At 41.1% G+C, this 6,000-nt stretch overlaps 1 long non-coding RNA gene across 1 annotated transcript in view; it reads left to right on the forward strand.

Annotated features, from left to right (window-relative positions):
• LOC135180120 (uncharacterized) overlaps positions 1-5,364 on the forward strand; it is a 123,379-nt gene extending 118,015 nt beyond the window's left edge. The window contains exons 2-3 of the long non-coding RNA XR_010304284.1: positions 3,000-3,063; positions 4,989-5,364. This is a non-coding gene — a long non-coding RNA (uncharacterized LOC135180120). The remainder of the gene's footprint in view (positions 1-2,999; positions 3,064-4,988) is intronic.
• The last annotated feature ends 636 nt before the right edge of the window (positions 5,365-6,000 follow it).

Raw genomic sequence — 6,000 nt, forward strand, 5'->3', positions numbered from 1 at the left:
TCCCTCCTGCTGTGCTGGTAGTCACTGTGTAGCTGCCACAACACAGAAGGTGGAAATTCCAACATGTGGCAAAAGGATATTGAGGTTCCTTATGAAGGGGAAATTACTGCCTGGGAGCAGCAGGAGGGAGGGCGGTTGGGAGTGACTCTGGGAGCAGCAGGGATTGCCCCTCCTGGGTGAGGGAGCAAGACAGACACAGATGTGGTGTCCAGGTTTGTCCAGGAGTCCAGATCATATGCCAATATCATGGTGATGAGGTGGGATGAGACATGTCTGGGGTCAAGCTGGGAAGTCAGACCAGAGGTGAGGGCCACAATCAGGTCTAGAGGCTGCTGTGAAAGATCCTGGGGATGGGCTGAGACACAGATCTCACTGAGGCCTATGGCTGGGCAGGACAAGGCTACAGGGAGCTGGAGACTGCCCCTTCTGGTGTTGTTAAGGCAGAGACTGATGGCTATAGGGAACTGAGATGGGATCCTGAGCTGCGACAGGGTTGGAGAAGCCTCAGGGGACTGGACAAAGGCAGTCAATGCTAACAGTGTCCTCAGTCAGAGTATCCTAGGAAAATGAGGAATCAGAATATGCCTTCTGGGGGAAACCTGGGACTGAGGAAGAGGATATCTTAGGACTCGTGTCAGTTATTCCAATGATTCACCTGCTGAGGATTTTGGGTTTAAGAGTCTTTTGTTCTTGTGTGCTCCTCCTTCTCTGTATTGATGGCTCTTTGGCAGTAGTCGGATGGCGTTCTCCTCAGGATGTCATCCGGACCGTACAGCCTTTGTGCCACAGGGAATGGAAGACAGAGCTCAGGGGAACGACAGGAACAAAAGAATCTGGTCCAACAAAGCTCGGCAGTGTGGAAGCTGGGGAAAAAAATTACTTCTTTACTGTTAACTAACTTGTCTGTTCCCAAAGTATACAGGGTAAACAATTATAACCTCTCTTGACAATGGGATATGCTCAAAGCCTATAGTGGCAATTGAAACAAACAACCCCCCCCATACCAACCAACCACCACCACTGAACCCCAAACAAACAAACAAAACCAACAAATAAAAACCCAACCAACCCCCTCCACCCCCCAAAAAAAACCATCACAACAAATTTATGGGATTTAGTGCAGTTATTTTGACTTCAAATGTATTTTATAGGCACAAAAAGGTCTCTTCCAACCTAGCTGATTCTATGATTCTATTCTATGATTCTATTCTATGGAATTAAAAATAATTTTTAAAAGAAATGTGAAATTACTCTAAAATAAATGTTAACATTAATTCTGCTGTCAGTTGCAGAGTCTCGGTTAAATGCACTGGACTTTTAATCACAGAATTAACCAGGTTGGAAAAGAACTCTAGTATCATTGAGTCCAACCTATCACCTAACTCTCCTAATTAACTAAACCATGGCATTAAGTGCCTCATGCAGCCTCCTTTTAAACACCTCCAGGGATGGTGACTCCACCACCTCCCTGGGCAGCCCATTCCAATGGCCAATCACTCTTTTCATGTAGAATCATTGAAGCCCATTTGCCCCAAAACTCTTTTGCTACGTCCTCAGTGTATGCAATGCATTTTAAAAGTATTTTCCTTCTTCTTAACTGCATCACAGAAACAAAAAGGGAAAACTTTGTCATTGTAGACTTGCTCTGCAAGCTCTCTCTTTTATAATTTTTCTCTCACACTAGGACCTATAAACTCTTTCCTATTCAGTTTTACTCTTAGATGGAATAGTTGGAGGCTGTTCCCCAGTTGCTAAAGCAGTACCAGAAGAAACAGACGGTTTATTTTAAAAGTGTCAAAAAAAGAATCAGTCTAGAGGGGCCCCAAAAATATTTTTTCTATCTTTCAGTTAGACCAATCTTGCATGTAAGTCTTAAGAATATAGCCTTTGTTTTTAAAATAATGCCTTCTTGTTAAATAGAATTACCTTCTAGTGTGTTCAGAAAATTAAAGATCATTTACATCCTGTTTTACATCATCTTTTAATACTGTAAGATGAGAAGAAAATACTGTCTGGCAATAATGCTTCACAGAGGTCTATATAAAAGCCTTTTCATTTGTTCTTACACAATAGTCATTGTAAAATGATATCTCTGGCCATGACTGGAAAGTCTTGAAAGATTAAGCAGTCTTCATCTAGCAGAATGCAAAGCCCAATTTTCCTCCTTCTGAAAGCCTCCTGCACTGTCCACTTACTACAAAATCCAACTTGCAATGATGTTGCTTTGTAAAAGTATAATGAAAGGATTTGGAATAGCCCTTTTAAGTCAATTGCTCTGCACGATTCATTGTAGTTTGTTGGAAGGTACTTCTCATTATACTGTTTTATCATAGCTATTAACATTATCAGTCGGTGCTTGATATAAAGATTCCTCTTGTATAATGATCATGATGAAAGACCTGTTTGTGTCTCTCATACCAAGCACACTGGAGATCTCTTGCAAGCTAATTACCTTCACGAGAGCAGCTTGCAAATACAAAACAATCTAAAACCTGAAGCTCATAATATTTCTTGCTTTGTAAGGACATACACTCAAAACCTTACTCTTAAATGAACTATGCTTTAATTTACAGCTAAATATAGACCAAGAATAACTTTTCCAGCCCTAGTGCAACTCTGTACAATCCTAGGGACCTTCCCAAACAGATGTAATTGGATAGTTGAGGGTTTTATTTTTTAACTCAGCAATGTCAACATGCTAGTGAGTCATCTGATGACTGTTACAGATCTAAATTTACACATAACTAGGACTACTATTGTTCCTCATCCTGATCCCATATTACTCTCCTGATGCAAAGGAAGAGAAGTTTTGGGTCAGAAGTATCATAATGGCATTTAGCCAAGACCCTTCTTATGCAAGGCAAAATGCACAATGAACAGCTGACATTGTGTGTTCTCTGAGTACATCCAAACCAATTTGACACAAGGCTGTAAGCATAAATTATGATAAAGGAACATCATTGAGTTTAAAAATCTAATCAAAGCTTGTTATCTTTCAGGGATTTACAAAATAAACTGCAAAGGAAACAAATCCATGCTTGGCCTAAAGTCATCTAGCTGATGGTAAGTTTACTCTCCAAGCTATGCTCACTCTAGAGTCATGGGTTTCTCTCTCAGAAATTACATCTTGCAAGCTACCCATAGCAGATGCTGTACAACAATAGCTAAAACAGCAACGTCAAAGGAAAGTATTTTCAAGGTCAAGATGACAAATGCAGAGAAGGAAGGACTGGAAAAGTCCCACGAGTGAAATAATGGTATTAAAATATGAATTTAGTCTGAGTGTCTCGATTATGTGATGGCAATGGCTTAAAAATACTGTACTTTTCAAAATGTGCTGAATTATTTAATTAACAATCCAGATACTGTCAGCATTCATCGAGGTACCATTTAGCCCTGTTAGAGGAGGACAAGAACATAGCTTTTGCACCTTTTCTACAGCAGTGTAAAAACAATTACCTGTGTAGAAACACAGCATTGATGGCAACAGGCAGCCTGGTGCAAGAGGTAGCTAAAAGGGCAGTTCATATATCTGGCAAGGAATCAATCTGTGGGATGAAGCAGGAACACAGAGCTAAGAAGACTTCATGACTCTCAGTAAAAGCTTGCACAGATTAGGTAGTGAAAGGGAAGGCAATGAAAGGCCTGAGGAAGCAGGTTTGGCAGACAGGATGACCAGCTAAGAAGATAATTTTGGCAGAAAGTGCATGTGCACTCGTGCATTCAAGAGTAAGAAAAAAGGCTGTGATGGGGAGGCATGAGGGAGGAGAGAAAAGCTGTTTGGGCAGTGGAACGAGGTCTTGGAAATAGCTTGAGAGGTGCGTGGAGAAAAGCTGGGTATGTGGAGTGATGGATAAAGCAGAAACAGACAATAGCTTTTTTTTTTTTCTTTCCTTTTTCTTTTTCTAATTTGGTAGGATAGAAAGGCAGTCATATTTCTAGCAGTGACAGAAAGTTAGAAATGCAAAGCAGGCTAGGATCTATGATGCATTTAGGATAAGCTCTTCATGAGAAAGTGTGAGGAATATAATGATTAAAAAAAATAATGAGAGGAGGCAGCCTGGGTTAAAAAAAAAAGAAAAAAAAAATCAGGGCAAAGGTTGACCTTGACTGTTCCTGCATCTCAGTATGCTTCAATTTCAGGTAGGTAAGGCAGTAATGTATTTCTCCATATTAGATCATAAAATGACTACCTTTTCTCTCACTAGCTTCGGGGAGATCAGAAAGATATAATGAGCGGTTCGGTGACAAAAGCACTTAAGTGATTAGCCTTCAGTCAGAAGGATTAGCATACCTGTCCAGTGTATCCTGTACTGCACATTTTCACATTTTATGTTCAGCCAGGCAGGATTTTATTCTCATTTTCACATTTTGGACCATGCTTCAGGTCTACAAAGATACGCAAGGTACTCCAGCACAAGAATGTCCTTCTTATTATCAGTGTCCATGGCACTTTATGTAGCTTGTATGAAAGCAAGTCAGAACTCCTTATAGACTAAAGGGTGGTCATACAGTGTTTTCTTTAGGCACTCAGTTAAAGGTAGGTATCTGGCCCTTCAGCTGATGCAGGTGGTCTTTTGCTTGGGTTGTTTTCTTTTCTAGCTGGTGACTCAAGTGCTTTCTTCACTTCCAAAATCTGTAAAACAACCCACGATCGTTTTGTAATAGTTTCTCTAGTTACATGTGCAAAAGTTTCCAAGTAACAGTCAGGACTTGGTAAGTCAAATTTTCTTACTTCTTCTCCTAGGTACATATTCATTGCAGATTCCTAATGGTGGTTAGTGATCTCCAAAAAAATGGAATAAGAGATGTGCTAGTATAGATGTCAGACATGCCAGTTTTCCATTGATGAGTGCAGAAGACACTCCAAATTATGTCTGCTCCCAGAAGACCCCAAAAATGGAACAGTCAGTTGGAGGATTCCTGCTTTGTGTAGCATAAAATTTTGGGAATTGAATTTTAACCTCTCTGTCTTTTCCTCTCTACAGAAAAGCAGAGAAGGCACCACATATTTGGATTTAGCTGCTTTTGGATGTAATTGCATGAAATTCACATTGACTCTGGGATCTTTGCCAGGGTACATGCTGACAGAAGACAGCATAGACCTTGGTTTGATAATGAACCGCCTTCAGTCATCAATATTTTACATTACATCAAGAGCTGCAGAGATGCAAGCTTGGCCTTTGCTTAGTGTAAAAAGATCAGAAAATGCTTGTGACACTACATGACTAGGATTATTTGCTGTAAGGAAAAATTAGATTGAAATGGACTGTTTACCCATATTGGTTTCCAAGAGGCTTACTCATTTGGAGAAACACTGCTCTTCAAGCACTTAGAACTGAGCCATATCACACATATCTTAAACATATATATATATATATATATACATATATAAACACACCTGCTCTAGCAGCCTACTTCTGCTTATAAGCAGTGGCTCAGTTTTGTCTAGTATTCATATAGCTGTGCCTTGCAGGAAATGATGCATGAAGCTGTTTCCCTAACATTGCCCATCTCCTGTGCATGCCAAAATCACAGGCTCTTCATGCTCTGGAATTGAAGAGTTCACCCCTCCAAAGCTTCCTCAGAGCAAAGCTGACAAAACCCCCCCCAAACAACAAAAAAACAAAAAAAGAAGGTGGGGTAGGGAAAAGAATCTGGCTGCATATCAGGGGGTTTCCAGATGGCAGGCAGGCCAGCTGGGGCAGTAGCTGCACCCGGCGGCCTGACACCCAGAAGTCCAGGACAAATGGTTGCTGCACATGCACAGTATGTCCAGAATACATTAGATTTGTCATGCATGTGCAGGCCATCTGTGAAGCAAACGCTCAGCAGTTTCAGGGAGCTGAGATGGAAATATGAGGGCCCAGGCAGAGCACAGCTGACACTGGAAAGGAGCCCCCTCTTGAGCTGGGTGAGGTAGAACTCTGTCCTGCTGAACTACTGTTCAGCATCAGTCTGCTATCACGAAAGGCTTTTCAGTGGCAGCATGACCATGAG

The sequence above is a fragment of the Pogoniulus pusillus genome, chromosome 12, assembly GCF_015220805.1.
Source record: "Pogoniulus pusillus isolate bPogPus1 chromosome 12, bPogPus1.pri, whole genome shotgun sequence".
Lineage (NCBI taxonomy): Eukaryota > Metazoa > Chordata > Aves > Piciformes > Lybiidae > Pogoniulus > Pogoniulus pusillus.